Genomic DNA, 25,482 nt, shown 5'->3' with positions numbered 1-25,482 from the left:
TTGTGTCGTCGCGCCCCCCTGGGTGCTCTGCTCCCCGTTTCCCTGATGTTCACAGGAGCAAGGGCGAAGATCGGGCAAAGATTGGAAGGTTACCCTTTTCCTCAGCTCTGGGGACCTCCTGGGGGGAAGGGGTTCACCATTGATATTGGTCATTGACCTACAACTAGAAGACCAATGGCGGTCCTTCCCACACCTCTGACATAGGGTCTTAGGCAAATTTGGTTCGGGGACTAACTTAGGACAATGTTTTTTGAAGTGTCCCTTTTCACCACAATTGAAACATGATTGGGGACCCATGAAAGTGGCAGCCAATAGACGCGCTTTATGGGAATTGGAACCTATATTTTTACAAGCGTCTATCATTTCGAGTAGGGAGGGATCCTTTAACATCTTCAAAGCTTTCTGACAGTCCTCATTCGCCTTTTTGATAACCAATTTATTGTATAAAATTTCCTGGCTCTCTTTTTGGTGGACCTGCCTGCTGATTGCCTCTTTTAGCCTGGTTATGAATTCTACAAAAGGTTCTTTTGGGCCTTGGTTAATAAGTGTGAAAGAAGGCGTCTGCACATAGGCATCTGTCACTCTTTTCACGACCTCTAATGCCAATTCTTTAGTCGCTTCTAAAAATTTGGGGTCAATTCGAGCTTGATCCCCCCTACTCGAATAGTTCCCCTCCCCATAGAGCATGTCTATTGCCTGCTGAATTGGGATTCCCCTTCTTTCCATTTTGTCATTGACATATGCAGTGATTAATTTTTTCCATTCTGCCTCAAATACTGAGGACTGTACTGTTGTAAAGAGTCCTCCTATCACTGCTCTTATGTTGTAACGTATCAGCTTATGGGCCAGGAAGAAGGATTCTAGCAACTCGATGGTGAAGGGTGCCCCCAACCCATACTCGACGATGGTCTTTTTCATATCTTTTAGCATGGGGTACAATATTGGTCGCCACTTGTCATGACGAGGGAAGAATGAGACGCTCAATATGAGAATCAGCAAGCTTCGTTTATTGATCATTGCTAACAGCTTAATATATGCTTTATAATTAGTTCATACATATTGCAAAAGCTAAGCTCATTTATTGGTTCTGCTTAAATGTTGATCTCACCTCTTACTCATTTCTTTGTTGACACAGGTGGTACTCAGTTGCTTTTTGTTTTGCTAATCACAATGTCCTGTTTACCAGCCAGCTAACAGGGTACAAGGGCACTGTAACCTTGCTATCTAAGATGTTCCCATGGCCTAGGCAAGCCGTGTTCTATAGCCAATTCCCTACAAATACCCCCTTTTTTTATTCTGGGTTAATAATGTTTTCTCTGTTATAGCACTTACACATTTAACAATACAAGAAAAAGTAATATGAACTATTACTAAAATTACAACAATTGTCAACAACCATCGTAGGTTTTTCTTTAACAAAACTTAAAACCCATTCAGACATAGAACCAAAAATAGATTGAAGCCACAAGTCTATAGGACTAGTTGTTACTGTTACTTTCTTTGTGTGTTCTACTGTTTCACTCAGGCTCTACAGTTCTTTTGTGTACAGGCTAGGCAGTTTGTGCCAGCTGGACAAGTTGTGGTTTTGATAAACACTTAATCTAGATTGAAATAATCTCAACATAAAACAGGTTTGAGTCCCATTACCACTTGTGTTATGTATATACAGTGATCCCATTAAATCTAACTCTTGGGGATCTTTTGCCAGAGTAAGACCTCGAGGGTTAGTACTAAAATAGACAGTACAAGCACGATGACAATCCGGACAAGAGACAACAACTGAGCGAGCAATAGAATGAATTAAGCTAAATCGACATCTGAAGGCTTCTGTATGCTGTGCTCTCAGCTTCTCACCAGTGCCCTCCTCCTTGCTCTCAGCCCTGTCACGAAGCTCAGGCAACATGGCCGAGGTGGGTGCTGAGGCCAGGCTGAAGGACTGTCATGGTTTGAATCTTGTTTTCCCCCAGAGGTTAAGAAAAGTGGTAGACCCCAAGGGGTGGAAACCCCTGGAAGTTTTGGAGTTCTGTCCAATGGGCGCTCCTGCAAAAATGTCAACATCCCACAATCTCACCGGAAGAGAGGAGTTGTAGTTTGGTTGTTGAGGAGAGGTGGCCATGTTGTGAGCCACAAGGAAGGGGCTCCGAGCCCCTTGGGCCCTCTGGGGCCTCCCAGCCCCTGGCTGGGGGGCTGCGGGGACCTGGAACAGCATAAAGCTGGGCTAGGTGCCTGTAGTTATGCCGGGAGATGTTTTCCTCCATGGGCACAGTGCAGCAGCCGGCACTGACCAGAGAAACGGTGGCAGAGAGCCAGGAGAGATAACACCTGAACTGAAGGAGCAGCAGAAGTAACATGCAGCACCAGAGAAAGGACTCCTGGAAGGAGAGCCGGGAGAAAGAGAGCCAGCATCCTGAGAGACAGAGTTCTGGGGGTAAGACTGTACCAGACCCCCAAACTCCTTTGAGATCCCTCTGAGAAAAGAGGGAGATGGACTCCTACTAAGGAGAAGAGTTTTAGACATGCAGCACCGGAGAGAGAGAGGAGCTGAGAAGCTCAGAGCGTCCCGGAGCTGGACCGGGACGGCCAGAGGAATGCGGGGGGAGTTGACCTTGGCTCCCCCCCCTTGCACTGCTGCCACGGTGGCAGCCTGAGAGGCAGGGCACAGAGGCCCTGCAAGAGATACCAGACCGTCACGAAGACCCCCCTGTGTCTTCGTGATATGACGTGGTGATACGACCTTGTCTGGGGTTACGAAGCCCACGGAAGACCCCTCGGTTGGAGGCGATGGGGCCGAGAGAGGCTTGGATACCTCCCTCGTGGATGCTGGCAGAAAGCCAGTTATCAGCTGCTGCATGTGAAGAAGACAGACTGCTGCCTCAGAAGATGCTGCTGTTCAGAGACTGAAAGGGATCTGTCCTTCTTTCCCTCCTGGACTTTTATTTGGAGGGGAGAAGAGATCTGATCCACTGTAAATACATAAGTCATGGTAGAGATAGTTTGTGATCGTGTGTATAATGTGATATGGTATTTATTTGTACAGTCATTGTAATATATTCCCTTTCCCCCACTTTGTCTGGTGTGTTTTGTCTGGAAAAACCCATCTCACGTTGGGTTGAGATGTGGGAGGGGGGGATGGAGCTAGGGGATTGGATTTTGGGGCGATCTCAAACCATGACAAGGACGAACTGACATGCCCCATCTGCCTGGACATTTACAGGAACCCTATGTCTCTGGGGTGCGGTCACAGCTTCTGCAAGGAGTGCATGCATACAGAAGGAACAGAAATATGCCAGCAGGGCCCTTCCCAGTGCCCACTCTGCCTTTACCCCACAGGCCCCCGTTCAGCCATGAAGACTTGCCTGACCCGCAAGGTCTCCCTGTGCCAAGCCCACCTGAGTAAGCATAGCACAAAGAACACTCAGAAAAAACTACGTCCTGGTGGGGCTCTGTGGTGCCCAGGTTTTGGCTGAGAGAAAATCCCCCAGTACAGTAAACTGCTGGAATGCTACTGTGAGAAGGACAAGGTCCACACCTGCACGCTGTGCGCCGCCCCCAGCTCCCACAGGGACCACAAGACCATCAGCTTAAAGGAGGCTTTTGGTCAAGCACAGCGTGTTTTTCTCAAAACTGTAAAAGAGGTAAAAAACTATGAAACTGCACTGGATCGAAGCATAGGAAACTTGCTGGAACAATCCTCTGCAAAGGAGTTCTTTAGAGTACAAACAACGCTTGAAAATTAAGACTTGGCATAACTGGTTGAGAAATGACTGCTTTTTGTGTACATGAACCCTAAATATTTCCAGGGTACTTTTCACTGCACCGTGTCAGGAGCAACTACTAGGCCAAAGAATTGTAGACTCTTTCTGGTTTCAGCGTCCAACACACCCAGCTAATCCTCAGTGGTTACAGCTAGCAGAAATATCATCTATATAATGACAACAGAGACAGTCAGAAAATTGCATTGGAAACATAAACCACTGACAAATTATAGAAAAGCCTTTCATTCTATGGGAGAGGGTTTTCTATGGATAACACTCATAAGGTTCTGCACGAATAATAGATGGAGCTAAAAATGCACATTTTTTCTCTATCACTGGGATCTAACTGGATTGTGAGAAGATAACCTGTCAAATCAATAATAACAATGGGTTATTCAGCAGAAAGCACAGAAGGGGTCAGTAAGCCAATGCTTACTAACCATGATTGCACCAACCTGTCTGAGATCTTGCAAAGGTTTTCATTTCATAGATTTTTTCTTTATCACAAACACAGGGGTAATTAAAGGATTCTGAGATGGTTCAATGTAATCAGAATCAAGCTGCCTTCTGACAAGCTGTTGCAGGGCCAACAGTTGTTCTGTAGGTAGGAGCCATTGTTTAAGTCACACAGGATCTGTATGTTCTAAAGGAAAACTCCAAGCAGTACCTCCTAATATCACAACCTTAACTCTTGGAATGACTATAGAAGTTTGTTTGTTTGTTTGTTTGGACAATTAACAGCAAGTTTTGAGCATCACAAAGAATACACGTTGCCTTCGTACAACCCTAAACATTCACTAGTCAAATTATGCAAGCAATACATCTGGTATAAAACAAGGATTAATCACAATTAGTGAGGCTATTTTGCTGAGAACACAGCTACAATGGGTAGGGCATGTTTTAAGGAGGAGAGACTAGCCGTTTTACAATTAATATTGCTACCAGCTGTTGCACGGGAGGGGTTTTGAAGACAATATATAAGGATTCTCTAAAACAACACTTCAGCTCTGGTCACACTGATCAACATAATTGGTCTGCTGTGGCCTCCAGCCAGGAGGCCTGAAGACACACTATCCACAACACTACAGATGTTTTTGAGAAGGCACGCAGGATGGCCTTGACAGTCTGCCCCTGCAACGAGCTGAGCAAACAAGGCAGCAACATCGACAACTCCTGATTTAAATCCTGGAAAACACAGAAAAGCTCAAAACGACTCACACTACTGCCATAGCAGATGCAAATGCAATTATTTGATGGTCTAAGGACCTCACCCTGGCACAAGCCTGCATTATCTCTAGCTAGTTATGTAACTAGCAACTTCTGTATCTGTCACAAAACTTGTTTCTCTACAGCATCTTGCAGCTTTTCCACAAATTGTAAGAATGGTTCCCAGGCACCTGGATGTATAGTGGTGTATTTTGTTTCGGGCTCTGCCAACCTTGCAGTCTGCACTAATGTTTGCTGGCTTATGATTTTTACTTGCTCTAAAACTAGTGGTCTCCTGCGCAGCTTACACAGCTAAGGAACAACAGCAGTGGAAAAACTCCACCTGAGACTTAACTTGCATAACTTTCATACAAGGCTGTAATAGAATATTAAATTTTTGTAAGAACTTCTTATTTAACTTCAGTTCAGATCATACAGCTAGCCGGACAGGGCTAGTCTAGAAATAACTAAAACCTCATCACTCACGGTGGGAATTTGAAGAATTCATATACCATTCAGAATAAGGATTCACTATGGTTCAACAGAATCATGTTACACATCTCTAAAATCTTAACACCGGCAGAAGGTATTTTTAAGTTTACACAGTCACACATTCATGTAGCTTTTCTTTTTCACACCACATTCAGGTGGCCACCTCAAACATGCTCCTCAATCACACACATTTTCAAGTAGTCATTGACTGTGCACTTCTTATCAGTTTCATAATTCAAAGGAAATTTATGGCATAGCCGTCATCAGCAATCTGCAAATCCTGCATAACTCTCTATGTAAAAGACAGATACAACAAGAAAGAACAGAATATTATCTTGGAAATCTTCAACCCTTCTCATAGAGCATAAAGGCAATAAAACTACTTTTGCAGGGGGCAAGACTATGTCCCCTTCTGTCTCATCGTTCCGTCTCCAAATCTTCTACCTGCACCCTGCCCCTGGGGGAAACAGCCAAATTTCATGTAAGAGATGCGAAATAGGATATATAGGAAATATAGGATATATAGGAATATATAGGATATATAGGAAATTCTTAATAACCTTCTGTAATATGCAAAAGGCTAAGCACGGATGTTGCATTATTTCTAATCTTGCTTCAAAGGATTTTTCGTCAGTCTCCCTTTCTGTTTTTGAAGAAAACATTTGAGAATGCCATGAGCACACTGCATGCGTAACACCTATTGCTGTAAAAACAATGCAATCTTATCTGATTTATAAGTTAGGATATTGTTAATTTTAAGTTGTTTTTTCTCTTTTCCCTTTTTTCTGTGTTTTACAGTCTTTGCCTCCCCCCCGCCCCTCATTGCCGAAGGACGAAGGAGGGGGAGGAGGGACCGGGCTCACCCAAAGAAAATCAGCAGAAGGAACTTAATCACAGAGTCTGCTTAAGAAAAGACAAAAACATAGGAGAGGGAGAGAACAGCTGCAAACAGTTTCAGAGAGGGGGTGATTGGTCTAACGGGGAAAAGGAGAAACAGCTTTCCCCCTCCTCCAGCTGCACCCCTCAAGGCTTTTGCTACCATCATTAACTCGCCGCTCTAGGAAGAGGAGCGGCACCAGGGAAAAAACACTCGCTGCAAAGAAGGGAAGGGGAACGCACACCCCCAGGACCATGGCTGTCAGCAGTGCGGGGGACACAGAGCCCCCCCGTTGCTCGCGCGCGGGCACACCGCTCCGCACAGGCGCCGCGACCACCGCCACTGCTCCGCTGCCCGACGCCGCCCCGTAGACACTCGCCACAGGCGGACAGACCCGGCGCCAGCAGGGGTTCACTCGGCACGGCGGCATAAGCACACAGCGCTGTGAACACAACCACAAACGCGCAGCGCAGTCCCGCAGTACAGTTCAGATGAAAAGCTGGAAATGTCTTAAGGTGGAACTCAGTCATAGTGCTCGTAAAGTTCATCTCTGGTCCATCAGCGGCACTTTCACACTGCAGCCGTCATCTCCGATCGTCCTGGATATGCACTGCCGAGATGCTAGCACCGCGTTCATGTTGGCGGGGCCGCTCGGTTGTCCCCGGCTCCGATCCGTGATTTCTTGTCCCACTCCGTCTCCCTTCAACTCCGCTCGACTCCCTTTTTACACGATTTCTCTGTATGATGGTATCTAGTAGCATTCTAATGTCCTCATACTGTGCTCTAATGCCTTTTACTATTCCAGATAACAATCGCCAAGTTGTAAGGAGGGAAGCAGCAACTTTTTCTCCCTTAGAGGCAGCAGTAAAGAGCTTATCACTAAGTTCTTTCCAAGTAGAGATAGTAAAGGCAGTTACAGTGTTCGCTTCATATCCCTGGCCCTTACATGAAAGCAGCATCTGCCGCAAAGCCAGTTCGTCTTTCTTCCTTTTTTAAGCAGGATAGACTTCCATATAGATGCAACATTAGATCCCTTTTGTTCTCGGTGGCTCACCTGTCCAGGCGTCTTGTCTGGTTGGCCTGGCAGTTTCTCCACTTCTGTCATGTTACATTGAGCTCCGTCTCCGCATCAACCTCCCACAACTTGACCTCATAACTTCTCCATTCTCTTTCATCAAAAACTGTATTAGGGTCCACAAAACAACTTTTAGCAACCCTCGTCGTAAGCAATCTTGGTAATTCTTTTTTCAAAGCTATACCCTTAAGTCCCCGCTTTTCTAAAAAGCACTGGAGTAATAAAAGCACCGCTTGTCTTTCCATACCTATAAATCTTCAGCGCGCTGTTGCAGCCTTTTACAAGACGTCGGCGGTGTTGTCGGCCAGGACCCTTCTGTAAGGTCGCCTGGGGCGCGGAGTCCAGCTCTTTCGCCTCTTGTGCTGCTTCAGGACCGACCGGCTACTGCGTCAGACCGTGGCTTCGGGGGATGCAGATTTAACTTACCCCCTGTTCAGGTTTCGGGGACCGCAGATTCAACTTAGTTCCTTGGGGCATACTGATTTAACTTAGCCCCTGGGGGATGCAGATTTAACTTACCCCCTGTTCAGGTTTTGGGGACCGCAGATTCAACTTAATCCCTTGGGGCATACAGATTTAACTTAGCCCCTGGGAGATGCAGATTTAACTTACCCCCTGTTCAAGCTTCGGGGACCGCAGATTCAACTTAGTCCCTGTTCGGGCGCGATTTGTTGTGACGAGGGAAGAATGAGACGCTCAATATGAGAATCAGCAAGCTTCGTTTATTGATCATTGCTAACAGCTTAATATATGCTTTATAATTAGTTCATACATATTGCAAAAGCTAAGCTCATTATTGGTTCTGCTTAAATGTTGATCTCACCTCTTACTCATTTCTTTGTTGACACAGGTGGTACTCAGTTGCTTTTTGTTTTGCTAATCACAATGTCCTGTTTACCAGCCAGCTAACAGGGTACAAGGGCACTGTAACCTCGCTATCTAAGATGTTCCCATGGCCTAGGCAAGCCGTGTTCTATAGCCAATTCCCTACAGCCACTCTGGGGCCCTTCCTTCCTTTACATAGATGGGAAATGCTTTTAGGAATTCAGTGTCTTTAGTGCTAGCCGCCTCCTCCCTGAAGGCTCTCCAGATATCTGGTAGCTTAAGCTGCCATTCAGGGGAGTGCTGCATTAAGTCTATGTCCGGTTCAGGGTGGCGGCAGGCGGGGTAGGCCTCAGTGGTGTGAGGCCTATGGGCGCAGCCATCTTGCCGGAAGGAGGCCCTGACCTTCGCCTTGACCCTGTCCTTTGCCACCCTTCCGGCCCTTGAAGGTGATGTATCCGGGGAAGAGGCAGGGCTGGAGGAAGTGGGTGTGCTCGTGGGCATGCCGGGGGAGGGATCTCTGATGCAATCAGGTGGAGGCGGAGGCGGCCTGGAGGGTGGTGCTAAGGGAACCCCCCTCCTCCTTTCCTGCGCTGATTTTTCCAGCGGTGTCCCTTCCCGCCTCTTCTCCGCGTGGTCCCTGGGTCCCTCCTCCTCGACGCCATTTTGAATTCGGCGCGATGGTTTCTTCCCCCTCCCGCCATCTTGTGTGTCTGTCTGCTCAGTGTCTGTCTCTGTCTGCTCAGTGTCCCTCTCTGTCCGCTCAGTGTCTGTCTTGGGGAGGCTGATATTCTTGTTCATCATCTGGTGCTGTAGCACCATCAGAACTAACCTCCATGCGATGAGCGCCTCTTTAGCTATACGGTCCCCCTTATCGCTGTCCCGCCAGAGGTTGTAGCCTATGGCTTGCCACTGCTCTACGCTGGTGTCCTCGGCAAGCTGGTGACCCTTGTGGTCGAGCCACCTGGCGAGTGATTTTGCCAATTTTTTATCTAAGGGGTGACCGTGTTCTATTACAAAGTCTTTTAGGCGCCTGTATACAAATTTTTGGGAGGTTGAGAGTGTGAGTCCCATGTTGATGTTAGTCGGGTCTCAACAACAGTCTCTTGATGGAAAGTCCTCCCTTTGGTGTTCTGTCGGGCTGTGGGTGTTAGGGTAGGGTGAGGAATGTCCTCAGCAGTTCACCTGTCTGGTGCGTCGACCCGTGCAGCTACCGCTGAGCCCACAGCCATCCGCTCTGCTGAGGAGGACCGGCGGGGACAATCGCCTCTCCTGGTGTCGCCTGAACCCAGGTGAGGACACAGGAGTTCTCTCAATATGAGAGTCCTCAACTGTGCTCCACGTTGGGCGCCACTTGCCATGGTCCGGGGGGATGGGAAATGGGACCGAGCACTGCAAGAACGGTTCTTGGCACAGTCAAGGGTTTGTGCAGCAATGCCACTTTATTCAGGGACAACAGGGTTTTAAATAAGGTAAGTCTGAGGGGAGGATCCTGAACTGGGGAGGAGCATGGAACTGACAACTCAGGGAAAACTGTGATAGGGAGACAGGGAAAAGGCGGGTGGAACTTCGGAGTCTCCAGGAGAAAGGGTCAATGGGAACTCTCTTTGCACTGCAGCAAACTGTAGCCAATCAGTGGCAGAGGAGCGGGAAAGCAGGGGAGGACAGGGTGACAAACAACTTTGGGCAGGAAAATCTGAGGGAGAAAGGGGAACAATATGGAGGTCTAACAAACTTCATAAAAATTCAACAGTAAACTGGGGTACATAAAACTCCATGACAATACAGCAATAAACTGGGGTAAAACTGGGAAACAACTGTCAGTGGATGAATTGTCCAGTGTATAAAAGTCCATCTAGTTCCCATAGATGCTTCTCCATGCCACATATCTTTCCCAATTGGTTTTTTCTTCCACCACACCCTGCTACACGCAAACATAACAAACGACAGCATCAGCAGATGTCTTTCCATTCCTCTTTCCCTTCCCATTCTCTGTTCCTCTTCCCTTCCCATTCCCACAGCCAACACACTATTTCACTTCTCACTTTAACAAAGCTCTTTTCTCCTTCAAGCCCCTCAAAGGCGCCAAGGCCACATAGGAGGCCACACACAAACAGTACTCCTCTTCCCACTTGACTACACCTTCTCCCTCACTGTTCTACAGGGAACACCAGGAATCTGCTCGCAGAGGCCTCTCCTTTCCCAGCAGTAGCTCAGCACAAGGAGTTAAAGGAGTTCAAGCCTTAGGCCACAAGAGCTGACAGCGAGGAAACTTTGGGAGCAAACTAATGCTGCTAACACGGACCCAGCTGAATCCAGCACACAATCACAGAATCCAAGAGTCCTTCAGCTTGGAAAAGACCTCCAAGCTCACTGAGTCTTGTGCAGCCCCTCCCCGACCGCTTGCAGGGACTGGATGATGCTTTGCACAAGCACCAAAAGGAATGTTGTAAAAGCCATGGCCTGCAGGAAGACACAGAGAAGGGCTTGGGTGGGGCTGGGAAGGAGGGAGCTGGCGCTGGGGGAGTGGGGATGGAGCCTCGGAGATGTGGCGCAGCAAGGACAGGGGCCCAGGCAGCTGGCAGGCGGCAAAGCCTCACCCCCTGCCCCAGCAGCAGCACCGGGCCCTGCCCAAGGCGCTCCTGCCAGGGGCTGGGCCCTGCAGGAAGGGGCAGAACCCACTCCCTGGGGAGGCCTTGCTGCCCTGGCCCTCGTCCGGCCCAGCCTCTCCCTGTGTGCACGCTCCCCACAGCACAGGCTGCACTGGGCAGCATCCCCTGATGGACCCTGCAGAGCTGCCCCACGGGGACACTTCCCTTTTATGTCACAGGTGCCACAGCCTGTCCCAGCCAGCCCTGCCCATTGTCCCCACCCCGGCTCAGTGACTCACAGTGGCTCCTGGCAACCAAAGAACCAAAGCCCCACACCCCCAGAGTGCAGCCCTACCCATGTGCAAGGGGCCCCCAAAGGGTTCCCTGCACAAAGCAGCCCCTCCAAACCCTTGTCAGATAGAAAACTGGGGGACGTGACCCTTGGATGCTTTTAGTACAGAGATACAAGCTTTTCTTGAATAATGGAGGGGCTCACTTTTTAATTATTAATATTTACAGTTATCCATTTGGGGACAGGATATCCTACAGGCTAATATGGTGTCACATTTGGAGTGAAAAGTACTTTTCAAAGAAACCCAGGGTGCATGGGTGATGCAGAGGAAGCTGCCAAGTCACCCAATGTGAAGCTCAACACTGCTTTGCAACAGCACTGCCCTTTCACACACATCTTTGGCAAAGACAAAGATGTCAGGCTTTAGTTTCTAAATCAGTAACACTTGACAAGACCTCTTTATGGACTGACAGCAAGAGAACTTAGGAGCAGCTTAGGGTTGGTAAGTGTAGGAGCCAAGAAGAGAAGGGCTGATGGGTATGTCATGAACACTGACAACTGGATGGTCGTGGAGCTGACCAAGGACTGCCAGACACAAAAGACATCACCTGCTGGACTTGGCCCAAACACCAGCCCCCTCCTCTCCCTTCTCAACCACTCAACCACAGCCTGCACACACCCACACCTGCCAGGGCCAACTGGCTGTTTCTCTTCTCTTTTCTGCCTGGGGGTGAAGGAAGAAAGACAGGGAGGGCATTTGCCTTCGGGCCAGAGGGAAGGGGAAGGAGATCCCCCCAAATCCATCCCTGGCAGGATGGGGGCTGGAGGAGACATTGGGGGACCCCCAAGAATATTTTCGAGGGGAAGAAAGGATGGGGGTACCCACAGGGGGTTGGGGGGGGGGAGAGACCCAGGAATCTCGTGGTGGGACACTGGGGAGTTCCCAGTAGTTTCTTGGGGGAGTGGACCCCCAGCAGTCCGGAGTGGAAAAATGGACAGAGGAATCCGCCGTAAAGGGTTGGTGACAGCCAAAAAACTCTAGGAGGGGGTCGGGAGGGGCCTCGGAGTCCTGAAGAGTGTTTGGGGGTCCCCAGGAGGGAGTCTGGGGGTCTGAGGTGGTCCCAGGAGATTTTCAAGGGTTAAGGGGATGCACAGGAGATTTGGGGGACAAGGAGGAAAGGCGGAGGGTCCCCAGGAGTCTTGGGGGGGATCTGGGTGGCTCCCGAGAGTCTTGGGGGAGATTCAGAGGGGTCACCAGGAGCCCCCGGACCCCCTGAACTCACCCCACACCACCATGGCCTCGTTGGGACCGCACGTGAAAAACAGCGCGGCGGGGGGAGACCCTGGGGCCGGGATCGATCGGGACCAATCGGGTTCAATCCCGATCCTCCCCTCCCCCGCCATCACCGCCCCGCTCCCGGCAGCCCCGGCGGAAGTTTCGATGTTCTATTGGGTGACTCACTGGCACAAGGACAGGGACCCAGCAGAATTTGGCAATGTCATTCCAGCAGAGCCGTTCTCTTGGCTGCGACCCACGACGGAGCCCCAAAACCTGTTCATGGCTTGGGGGGGAGGACAGCCGGCACGACCGGGAACGGGGGTGCAGAGGGTGTTCAAGTGCCCAGGAAAGGGGCAAAAAACTTTCCCCTCTCCCTCCCAGTGCCCCCTCAGCCCATCCCAGTGTCTCCCCTCTCCCCCAGTGCCCTCTCAGCCCATCCCGGTCTCTCCCCTGCTCTCCCAGTGCCCCCGTCCATCGAGGTCCCAGCCCGGCCCTGCCCCCTGCTCTGCTCCGGCCTGGATTTCTCCCCTGCAGGGGCAGCTGAGGTGGCTCCAGGGCGGGCGGGAGCTTTCGGGGCAGGGGGTGGCTCCTGACATGCTGCTGGAACCGCCCCTGTCTGGGCGGGCCCGTCAGCCTGGGGCACCTCCTCACCCGAGCCTGGGGGACGGGCCGGCAACTGGGAGGGGCTTTGGGATAGAATGGGGAGGCTGAGAAGGGGTTGGAGGTCGTGGGGGTAACTGGGAAGGTGTTTGGGGGAGTTTGGGGGTTTGGGAGGGAGGTTGGGGAGATTGGGGCAGCTGTGAGGGGTTTTGGGGAATCGTTGGGGATGTGGGAAGAACCTGGGAGAGAGTTTGGGGGCATACTCAAGGGGAAGGGGGCAACTCGGAGAGGGTTTGAAAGGTCCTGGGAGGGCTGGAGGTAACTGGGAGGGGTTTGGGGGCATCTTGTATGTTTTTGTGGGTCTGGGAGGCAGTCTGGGGGCCTCGGAGGGTTTAAGGGGAAGTTGGGAGTGTCCTGTGGGACTGGGACGGGATTTGAGGGTTCCTGGAGGGGCTGGGAGGGCTTTATGCCTTTATACTGCGGGCATTGTCTAGTATTGATGGGGGTAATCCGTGAGTTGACTGTTTCATAATCATCCAAATTTTAACAAGACTTTGAAGGTGGTCAACCTCAGTTTGAAGCAGCTCATTTTTAGCAACAAATTTATCCGATTTTTCTCCTGTTTCCCTCTCAAAGGCTAACGATGACTTCAACACCACATTTTCTGATTTCAAAACAGTAGACTCAACATCAGAAATCCATTCATGACTTCCCTGTCATCACTCCATCCGAATGTCTGTGCACTCACTGTGGCCTGAGAGAAACCTGCCTGTTTGCAGCGCACTGACTGGACAACTTTTCTTTTTGCAGGTGGAAAAGGGCAGATAAAGAAAAAACAGATGGGTCCAGCAGAAGTGATGCTGCTTCTGTCAAAAGCAGAGCAGAGGCCGAAAGCACTTTAGGAAGTTGCTTACAGAAGCACTTGTGCATTCCAAGTTACAGCTCAGGAGTCTCAGTGACTTGTCCAACATGGGAACTCCTTTCCCATTTCTCAACCCCCAGATTCCTCAGGAGTAGGAAACTGAAAACACTGACTCAGAAAAGCTCCATTCCTTCCTAATAATTGTGCTTTGTCCTTCCCATTTGACAATGCTCTTGGAAATGTGCTGGTGTGATCTGGATCTGGGAGCAGCCCTGACCTCCCACAGCCCTGACCACACATACCTCATCCAACGGCAGGAAGAACCTGCCTGGCTCCTGCTGGGGTTCTCACCACCCACCGACAGCTTCTCCCTGCAGAGGGGTGGGCAACTACCCAGGCAGGATGAGACCTGACCCCAGCAGGCAGCAAAGTCCCTGCCCTGGCACAAAGAACCCCGGAGCACAGGGACCCTGCTCTGCAGGACAGCCCCGGGCATCCCTGGCTGCACCCCCACCTTCCCACCCCGCAGCCATCCCTGGGAGAAGGAGCCCACCTGCACTGTCTCTCTGACGGTGCTGCAGGGAAGGCCTGCCCTGGAGAACATCCTCCTCCGGTGCAACAGAGAAACTGGGAGAGTCCTGACAGATGTGCAAGGCTGTGGGATGTGGTAGCTTTAGGAGATTCCTCCAGGAACACAAGCAACATTGCCCTGCACCTGTAGACTCACTCTGCAGAGGAGTGTGAAGTTGTGTCCCCAAGTTGTGTCTCAGCTGAACACCTCCCATCTTTCTGCTGCCTTTAACCTCCCTTTGCCTTTCTTCTCTTCTCTCGTGCCTACAGGCAGTGCCCTCGGCCCTGCTGGGCTGTGCAGAGGAGCTGCTCCTGGGCAGAGCTGTCTCTCTGCAGTGCTGCCCGCTTACCAGGATTTCCCTGTGTGCCAGGAGCTCGACCCAGCTGAGCAGCACAGCAAGAGCCAAAGGCAGCCCTTTCTCTGCCCCTCTGGGTTCCCCGCAGGTGTCCCTGGGGCTCCAGGGGAACCTGCTGTGGAACAGACTGAAGGAAACAATGATGTTCCCTCTTCTCACCTCTTCAGTGACACTTCTTTCCAGCAGTGACATTTCTCCTCTTAGAAAATTACCAGGGTATGATGATCACCTTTTCTAGTTTCATCATTACACAGGACACCAGGAGGGTGACAGCAAAGGATCTGGTAACTCCCTGGCACAGCGGGGGTTTTCCTGGAGTCACACAGAGAAATGTGTCAGGGCTCTGAGAGGTGTCCAACCCTGAGCTGGACTGATGCACACACGGGGGTGTTCAGAGACACGAGTCCTTCCCTGGCACACACACAGGCAGTTCATTGCAGCAGGGGCAGTGTCTCCCTGGGCTCCTGCTACCACTCCCAGAGCCTGGAGCCACCTCAGCCCTGTAATGCTCCCACCCTGCCCACTCCTACACTTCAGATGAACATTGGGGTTTTCTAGTCATTGGAACTGCCCAGACCAGCCCCTCCCTGGTCCCCCCATCTCCCTGCCCCGCCCCAGCCCAGCAGAGCAGCACAGTCGTTTCTGGTCCTGCAGCAAGAAAGGGAGGCAATAGAGGACAGGGAGAGTGACTGCATGTCTGGACTGCTCAGGAGATCATCAGCTCTGGCGGCAGCTCCTGCAGCCCCAGGGCCAGACCCACTTCCCAGTGGCCCAGGCAGCTGCTGCCACGTGGGCACAAGCTCTGCTGCCCAGGAGGGTCCTGTAGTGAAGGACTTTGCAGATGGCCACGTAGCGGTCATAGGACATGATGGTGAGAAGGGCAAGCTCCGCTGTGATCAAGAAGAAAAGCAAAAAACACCTGTGCAGCTCATCGTGAGTAGGACATGCCCCTGGTGTTCCAGAGGGAATTGGCCATGGCTTTGGGGAGAGTGGTGCAGATGCAGCCCGGGTATGTGAGGGAGAGGTGGAGCAGGAAGAAGTCCCTGGGGGGTGTGCAGGTGGTGGTGGCAGGCTACGGCGCTGAGGATGAGGCCATGGCCCAGGAAGGCAGCCAGGGAGATGCCCAGGAAGAAGCAGAAGTGCAAGAGCTGCAGCCAGGAGGAGGAAGTGGGGGATGGAGCTGTGTGGGAGGCGTGTCTGGATGCACAGGGGATGTGCCAGGGCGATGGGCCTGAGGGGACATGCGCAGTCACATATAACTCTATTGGCTGAAGAAGTCACATGGTACGCAGGGATTTAAGAGTGGGAATTTTGAATAAACTTCTCTTTGTCTCACCACCGCACGAGGAGCATCATTCATTCCTTGTTATACAAGGGTCGCCTGCTGCTGTTGGACATGAGCTTCCTCCGGGCATCAGGAAATGTCCAAGGAGGAAAAGGCAGTGAAAACTTTGGGACAGGTTTCCTAGATCAAACCCATGAATTCCTCTGAGCATCTACCCTCATCCCAAGTATCTGCAGTCACACATATATAGATTCTGGACTGTAGAAGACAGGCTTAACATGACTTTAAGATGATTTCTTCTCAATTTTTTGATTTATTTTTCTACTGCCAGGTCTGAGAGGGGCATCGTGGAACCAAAGGAACCCTGAGACATTTCAGAATCCCACATGTGTTGGGTCAGTCTGAACTGGAGTTCATTTTCTCACTGCAGGCGTCACAGTACTGTGCTTTGCATTGGGAGCTACAAAGGGGTTAATCACACCAGTGCTTTGGCAACTGCTGAGCAGGGCTGGTGCAGCATCTGCATTGTCAGCTTCGTCCCCTGAATCGGGGGCAAGATCATGGGAGGCGATACAGACAGGTCAGTTGAGCCAAATGGACCAAAGGGACATTGCAGAATATATGGCGTCAGCTCAGCTACAAGAGCTCAGGAAAGGAACAGGAAAGGGGGAAAATCCATTTTTTTACAATACATGCCTTCTGAGCGGCTTCTCTGTGTGGTGAAGCCCTGCTTCCCATGAAGTGGCCAGGTATCGCTGCTGACAGGAAGTAGAGAGAAAATCTCTTTATTTCTCATCTATCGCACACCTAGGATGAATAACTATTATTCTCAACTATAACCCCAATCTGACTTTAATTACGTTCTATCTATATACTGGAACAACTTCCGCCATCTTCTTCATCCTTAACACAACCAATACCCTAAAACTATCCACTGTTATATCCACATGAACCAAAATTCCATCACTAACCACAATCCTTATGCTCACTCTCCTCTCCCTTGCAGGTCTTCCTCCCCTAACGGGATTCCTACCCAAATGGTTAATTATTCAAGAGCTCACAAAACAAGAACTAACAGTAGTAGCCACAGCTATTACCCTACTCTCTTTACTTGGACTTTTCTTCTACCTACGACTGGCCTACTGTGCAACCATCACACTACCCCCAAACTTCACTAACTACATAGAACAATGACAAACTAACAAACCAACTAACACCCTAACCACAACCTTTACCTCCTTATCAATTATACTCCTGCCACTATCTCCCATAGTACTCGCAATCCCTTAGAAACTTAGGTTATTTAAACCGAAGGCCTTCAAAGCCTTAAACAAGGGCTAATCCCTCTTAGTTTCTGTTAAGGTACACAGGATACTAACCTGCATCTCCTGAATGCAACTCAGATGCTTTAATTAAGCTAGAACCTCCCCCTAGACAGATGGGCTTTGATCCCATAAAATTTTAGTTAACAGCTAAATGCCCCAACCAACAGGCTTCTGTCTACTAGATCCCGGCGCATGTTTAATGCACATCAATGAGCTTGCAACTCAACAGGAACTTCACTACAGAATCGATAAGAAGAGGAATCAAACCTCTGTAAAAAGGACTACAGCCTAACGCTTCTACACTCAACCATCTTACCTATGATTTCATCAACCGTTGACTATTTTCCACTAACCACAAAGATATCGGCACACTTTACCTTATTTTTGGCGCATGAGCTGGTATAATCGGCACAGCCCTTGGTCTCCTCATTCGAGCAGAACTAGGACGGCCAGGCACCCTTTTAGGCGATGACCAAATTTACAATGTAATCGTCACCGCACATGCCTTCGTTATAATTTTCTTTATAGTAATTCCTATTATAATCGGAGGGTTTGGTAACTGATTAGTACCATTAATAATTGGTGCCCCCGACATAGCATTTCCACGAATAAATAACATGAGCTTCTGACTACTTCCTCCATCCTTCCTACTTCTTCTAGCATCTTCTACAGTAGAAGACGGGGTTGGAACAGGATGAACAGTATACCCATCCCTAGTCGGAAATCTAGCCCACGCTGGTGCATCAGTAGACCTTGCCATCTTCTCCCTTCACCTGGCAGGTGTCTCATCCATCCTTGGGGCAATCAACTTTATCACCACAGCAATCAATATAAAACCACCTGCTCTCTCACAATACCAAACCCCTCTATTCGTTTGATCCGTCCTAATTACTGCAGTTCTACTTCTCCTCTCCCTACCAGTCCTCGCTGCTGGCATGACAATGCTTCTAACAGATCGAAACCTAAACACTACATTCTTTGACCCCGCAGGAGGCGGAGACCCAATTTTATATCAACACTTATTCTGGTTTTTTGGCCATCCAGAAGTCTACATCCTTATCCTACCAGGATTCGGAATTATTTCCCATGTTGTAGCCTACTACGTCGGTAAAAAAGAACCCTTTGGCTACATAGGCATAGTCTGAGCCATATTATCCATTGGTTTCTTGGGCTTTATCGTATGAGCTCACCACATATTTACAGTTGGAATGGACGTAGATACCCAAGCTTAATTCACATCCGCCACCATAATTATTGCAATCCCCACTGGCATTAAAGTCTTCAGCTGACTAGCAACCCTACACGGTGGAACAATCAAATGAGACCCGCCCATACTACGAGCCCTAGGCTTTATTTTCCTCTTCACCATTGGTGGACTAACAGGCATCGTTCTTGCCAACTCCTCCCTAGACATCGCCCTGCACGACACCTACTACGTAGTTGCACATTTCCACTACATCTTATCTATGGGAGCAGTATTCGCCATTTTAGCTGGCTTCACACATTGATTCCCACTGTTCACTGGCTACACCCTTCACTCTACATGAGCTAAAGCCCACTTTGGACTAATATTCTTTGGAGTCAACCTAACATTCTTCCCACAACATTTCCTAGGCCTAGCTGGTATACCACGACGATACTCAGACTACCCAGATGCTTACACCCTATGAAACACCCTATCCTCCATCGGCTCCCTCATCTCCATAGTAGCTGTAATTATACTAATGTTCATTATCTGAGAAGCCTTCGCATCCAAACGGAAAGGAGTGCAACCAGAACTTACCTCTACAAACATTGAATGAATTCACGGCTGCCCTCCTCCCTACCATACCTTTGAAGAACCAGCTTTTGTCCAAGTACAAGAAAGGAAGGAATCGAACCCTCATAAGCTGGTTTCAAGCCAACCGCATCAAACCACTCATGCTTCTTTCTTATGGGTTGTTAGTAAAATCATTACATAGTCTTGTCAAGACTAAATCACAGGTGAAAACCCAGTACATCCCATTCCAACTCCATGGCCAACCACTCTCAATTTGGTTTTCAAGATGCTTCATCCCCTATTATAGAAGAACTTATTGAATTTCACGACCACACCCTAATAGTCGCACTAGCCATTTGTAGCCTAGTCCTGTATTTACTAGCTCTTATACTTATAGAAAAACTATCCTCCAACACCGTCGACGCACAAGAAGTAGAACTTGTCTGAACAATCTTACCTGCCATTGTCCTAATTATACTAGCCCTCCCATCCCTTCAAATCCTCTACATGATAGACGAAATCGATGAACCTGACCTCACCCTCAAAGCTATTGGCCATCAATGATACTGATCCTACGAATATACAGACTTTAAAGATTTATCTTTTGACTCTTACATACTACCAACTATGGATCTACCACTCGGTCATTTCCGCCTCCTAGAAGTCGATAACCGTATCGTCATTCCAATAGAATCCCCGATTCGAATTATTGTCACAGCTGATGACGTTCTCCACTCCTGAGCTGTTCCTAGCCTTGGTGTAAAAACCGATGCAATTCCAGGATGACTGAACCAAACTTCCTTTATCACAACCCGTCCTGGAATCTTCTACGGTCAGTGCTCAGAAATCTGTGGAGCCAACCACAGCTTCATACCTATCGTAGTAGAATCAGCCCCTCTAACACACTTCGAAAACTGATCCTCACTTCTAACATCCTAATCATTAAGAAGCTATGAACCAGCACTAGCCTTTTAAGCTAGAGAAAGAGGATTATTCACCCTCCTTAATGACACGCCCCAACTAAACCCCGCACCTTGACTTTTTATCATCCTAACTTCATGATTCACTTTTTCTCTTATCCTTCAACCTAAACTCTTACTATTTACCCCAACTAACTCACCCTCCAACAAAACACTACCCACTATAAAAACCCATTCCTGAAACTGACCATGAACCTAAGCTTCTTTGATCAATTCATAAGCCCAACCCTCCTCGGAATCCCCCTTATCCTCATCTCGCTGTTATTCCCACCCCTATTACTTCCTTCTCCTGGCAATCGATGAGTTACAAATCGTCTTTCAACTCTTCAACTCTGATTTCTCCATTTAATCACAAAACAACTAATAACCCCATTAAACAAAAAAGGCCATAAATGAGCCCTAATCCTATCATCACTCATAATTATACTTCTAACAATTAACCTATTAGGCCTCCTACCTTACACATTCACACCTACTACCCAACTATCAATAAACCTAGCCCTCGCCTTCCCTCTATGACTTGCCACCCTGCTAACAGGCCTACGAAACCAACCTTCAGCTTCCCTTGGACACCTCCTACCAGAAGGCACCCCAACACCTCTAATTCCTGCCCTCATCATAATTGAAACAACAAGCCTTCTCATTCGCCCTTTAGCCTTAGGAGTTCGCCTCACAGCCAACCTCACAGCAGGACACCTGCTCATCCAACTCATTTCAACAGCCACTACCGTCCTCCTTCCCATTATACCTACCGTGTCCCTTCTAACTAGAACAATTCTACTCCTCTTAACAATTCTAGAAGTGGCCGTGGCAATAATCCAAGCGTATGTCTTTGTACTTCTCCTAAGCCTTTACTTACAAGAAAACATTTAACCCTTAATGACACACCAAACCCACTTATTTCACATAGTAGACCCAAGCCCTTGACCCATTTTTGGAGCAGCAACCGCCCTCCTCACTACCTCTGGATTAGCCATATGATTTCACCACAACTCTATCCAACTCTTACTCCTAGGCCTACTCTCTATAATCCTAGTGATACTCCAATGATGACGTGACATCGTACGAGAAAGTACATTCCAAGGGTACCATACCCCTACAGTCCAAAAGGGCTTACGTTACAGAATAATTCTATTTATTACATCCAAAGCATTCTTCTTCCTAGGATTCTTCTGAGCATTCTTCCACTCCAGCTTAGTCCCCACTCCAGAACTCGGAGGACAATGACCTCCTATAGGAATCAAACCTCTCAATCCAATAGAAGTCCCCCTACTAAACACTGCTATCCCACTCCAGAACTCGGAGGACAATGACCTCCTATAGGAATCAAACCTCTCAATCCAATAGAAGTCCCCCTACTAAACACTGCTATCCTCCTAGCCTCAGGAGTCACTGTCACATGAGCACATCACAGCATTACAGAGGGCAATCGGAACCAAGCTACCCAAGCCCTACTTATAACCGTCCTATTAGGATTCTACTTTACAGCACTTCAAGCAATAGAATATTATGAAGCTCCATTCTCAATTGCCGACGGAGTCTATGGATCAACCTTTTTTGTCGCCACAGGATTTCATGGTCTCCACGTAATCATTGGATCCTCCTTCCTCTTGATTTGCCTCCTCCGCCTCGTAAAATTCCACTTCACATCCAACCACCACTTTGGCTTTGAAGCAGCGGCCTGATACTGACATTTTGTTGACATTATCTGACTGTTCCTCTACATAACAATCTATTGATGAGGATCTTGCCCTTCTAGTATATTAATTACAATTGACTTCCAATCTCTCAAATCTGGATCAAAACCAGAGAAAGGCAATTAACATCATCCTCTTTATATTCACAATTTCCCTATCACTATGTATTAACCTAACTTCACTAGACCTTTGATTAGCTCAAATAAATCCAGATTCAGAAAAATTATCCCCATACGAATGTGGCTTTGACCCACTGGGCTCTGCCCGCCTCCCATTTTCAATCCGATTCTTCCTTGTTGCAATCTTATTCCTCTTGTTCGACCTAGAAATTGCCCTCCTACTGCCCCTCCCATGGACTACTCAACTCCTCTCCCCCCTCACTACCTTAACATGAACCTCCACAGTCATTCTCCTCCTCGCACTAGGGCTAATTTATGAATGAATTCAAGGGGGCTTAGAATGAGCAGAATAACTTCAGAAAGTTAGTCTAGCAAAGACAGTTGATTTCGGCTCAACAAACCACAGTCCTACCCCGTGACTTTCTCAATGACCTTTGTGCATTTAAGCTTCTACTCTGCCTTCACCCTAAGTAGTCTAGGACTAGCCTTTCACCGAATACACCTAATTTCTGCCCTGCTATGCTTAGAAAGTATAATACTATCAATATACATTGCCCTCTCCATATGACCTATTCAAACCCAAACAACATCCCCCACCTTAATGCCCATTCTTATGTTAGCATTCTCAGCCTGTGAAGTAGGCGCCGGTCTAGCAGTCCTAGTAGCTTCCACCCGAACTCACGGATCAGATCATTTACACAATCTAAACCTTCTACAATGTTAAAAATTATTCTCCCTACAGTCATATTACTCCCCATAACCCTCCTATCTCCTCCAAAATTCCTATGACTCAATGTCACCTCGCACAGCCTCTTAATTGCAACCGCTAGCTTACAATGACTTCCTTCAATCTATTACCCTAGCAAAAACCTATCACCATGACTTGGAATTGATCAAATTTCATCCCCCTTATTAGTTCTATCTTGTTGACTTCTACCTCTTATAATCCTGGCAAGCCAAAATCACCTTCAACAAGAACCTCCCACATGAAAATTTATTTTTACCATAACCATAATCCTCACCCAACCATTCATTATCTTGGCCTTCTCAGCCTTAGAACTGATATTATTTTACATCGCATTCGAAGCTACCCTAATCCCTACCCTAATTCTAATCACACGATGAGGTAGCCAACCAGAACGTTTAAGTGCTGGAATCTACCTCTTATTTTATACACTAATTAGTTCTCTTCCCCTATTAGTAGTAATTCTCTATCTTCACACTCAAACAGGAACTATACACATCACTATAATAAAACTTTCACACTCACCTCGTACAAACTCCTGAACAGGCCTCATATCAAGTCTAACCCTATTGCTCGCTTTCATAGTGAAAGCTCCCCTTTACGGACTACACCTGTGACTCCCAAAAGCCCATGTAGAGGCACCAATCGCAGGATCCATACTCCTAGCTGCGCTCCTCCTCAAACTTGGGGGATACGGCATTATGCGTACCTCAATAATTACAAACTCCCTATTAGACTACCTCTACTACCCATTTTTAACCCTAGACTTATGAGGGGCACTAATGACAAGCTCCATCTGCCTATGCCAAATCGACCTTAAGTCATTAATCGCCTACTCCTCAGTAAGCCACATAGGTCTAGTCATTGCCGCAACAATAATCCAAACCCACTGATCCTTTTCAGGGGCCATAATCCTAATGATTTCACATGGACTCACCTCTTCCATACTATTTTGCCTAGCTAATACAAACTATGAACACATACATAGTCGTACTCTCCTTCTAACACGAGGCCTACAACCCCTTTTACCTCTAACAGGAATCTGATGGCTCCTAGCCAACCTAACAAACATAGCCCTTCCTCCTACCACTATCCTGATAGCTGAATTAACTATCATAATTGCACTCTTCAACTGATCCACCTTCACCATTATCCTAACGGGAACCGCAACCCTACTAACTGCAGCCTATACCCTCTACATACTCCTTATAACCCAACGAGGTCCAACTCCAACCTATATTACAACCACCCAAAATTCAAATACACGAGAACATCTCCTTATAACACTTCATATCCTACCCTCCCTCCTCCTCATCCTAAAACCAGAGCTAATCTCAGGAATTCCCACATGCAAGCATAGTTTTAAACCAAACATTAGACTGTGATCCTAAAAATAGAAGTTAAACTCTTCTTGCCTGCCGAGGGGAGGTTTAACCAACAAGAACTGCTAACTCTTGCATCTGAGCCTAAGACCTCAGCCCCCTTACTTTTAAAGGATAATAGCAATCCACTGGTCTTAGGAGCCATTCATCTTGGTGCAAGTCCAAGTAAAAGTAATGGACTTCCCATTAATCCTCAACACCTCTATATTCTTGACCCTGGCTACCCTCTCTATACCCATCCTACTCCCCCTCCTATCCAAAAACTATCTAAACTCTCCAACAACCATCATACACACTGTTAAAACTTCCTTCATAGTTAGTTTAATTCCCATAATCCTCTCCATCTACTTAAATATGGAAAATACCACTTTCTATTGAGAATGAAAATTTATTGCGAACTTCAAAATCCCTTTTAGCCTTAAAATAGACCAATACTCCTTAACGTTTTTTCCTATTGCACTATTCGTAACATGATCTATTCTTCAATTTACAACATGATATATAGCCTCAGAACCCCACACCACAAAATTCTCTCTTTACCTTCTAATCTTTCTCATTGCAATACTCATCTTAATCATCGCTAATAACATATTCCTCTTATTTATCGGCTGAGAGGGAGTCGGAATTATATCCTTCCTCCTGATTGGATGGTGACACGGTCGAGCAGAAGCCAACACCGCTGCACTTCAAGCCGTACTTTACAACCGTATTGGGGATATTGGACTAATCCTCTGCATAGCATGACTAGCATCCTCAATAAACACTTGAGAAATTCAACAGCAATCCTCCCCAAACCAAATATCCCTTCTCCCTCTCTTAGGGCTCATCCTAGCCGCCACAGGTAAATCCGCCCAATTTGGCCTGCATCCATGACTCCCAGCAGCTATAGAAGGACCAACCCCTGTATCTGCCCTACTCCATTCCAGCACAATAGTAGTTGCCGGAATCTTTCTACTTATTCGCACTCACCACATATTATGTAACAACCAAATTGCCCTAACTATGTGCCTTTGTATAGGTGCCCTATCCACCCTATTTGCCGCTACATGCGCTCTTACCCAAAACGACATCAAAAAAATTATTGCTTTCTCTACATCCAGCCAACTAGGACTAATAATAGTCACTATTGGCCTAAATCTACCTCAACTAGCCTTCCTACACATCTCTACGCATGCATTCTTTAAAGCCATACTCTTCCTTTGCTCTGGGTCTATCATTCACAGCCTTAACGGTGAGCAAGACATTCGAAAAATAGGAGGATTACAGAAACTACTCCCTACAACTACCTCATGCCTGACAATCGGAAATTTAACTCTCATAGGAACACCATTTTTAGCAGGATTTTACTCAAAAGATCTCATTATCGAAAGTCTTAACACCTCCTATCTAAACACCTGAGCACTCCTCCTAACC

The 25,482-nt window shown here is 47.9% G+C and overlaps 1 long non-coding RNA gene across 1 annotated transcript in view; it reads left to right on the top strand.

Moving 5' to 3' along the window:
- LOC127474957 (uncharacterized) overlaps positions 1-20,086 on the top strand; it is a 34,005-nt gene extending 13,919 nt beyond the window's left edge. The window contains exon 2 of the long non-coding RNA XR_007906009.1: positions 18,735-20,086. This is a non-coding gene — a long non-coding RNA (uncharacterized LOC127474957). The remainder of the gene's footprint in view (positions 1-18,734) is intronic.
- Positions 20,087-25,482: the final 5,396 nt, after the last annotated feature.

This window comes from Manacus candei, unplaced genomic scaffold (assembly GCF_025592945.1).
Source record: "Manacus candei isolate 608988 ecotype Guabito, Panama unplaced genomic scaffold, ASM2559294v1 h1tg000045l, whole genome shotgun sequence".
NCBI classification, from domain to species: Eukaryota; Metazoa; Chordata; class Aves; order Passeriformes; family Pipridae; genus Manacus; species Manacus candei.
Note: the sequence above shows the minus strand (reverse complement) of the source record. Positions and strands in the feature narration are given on the sequence as shown.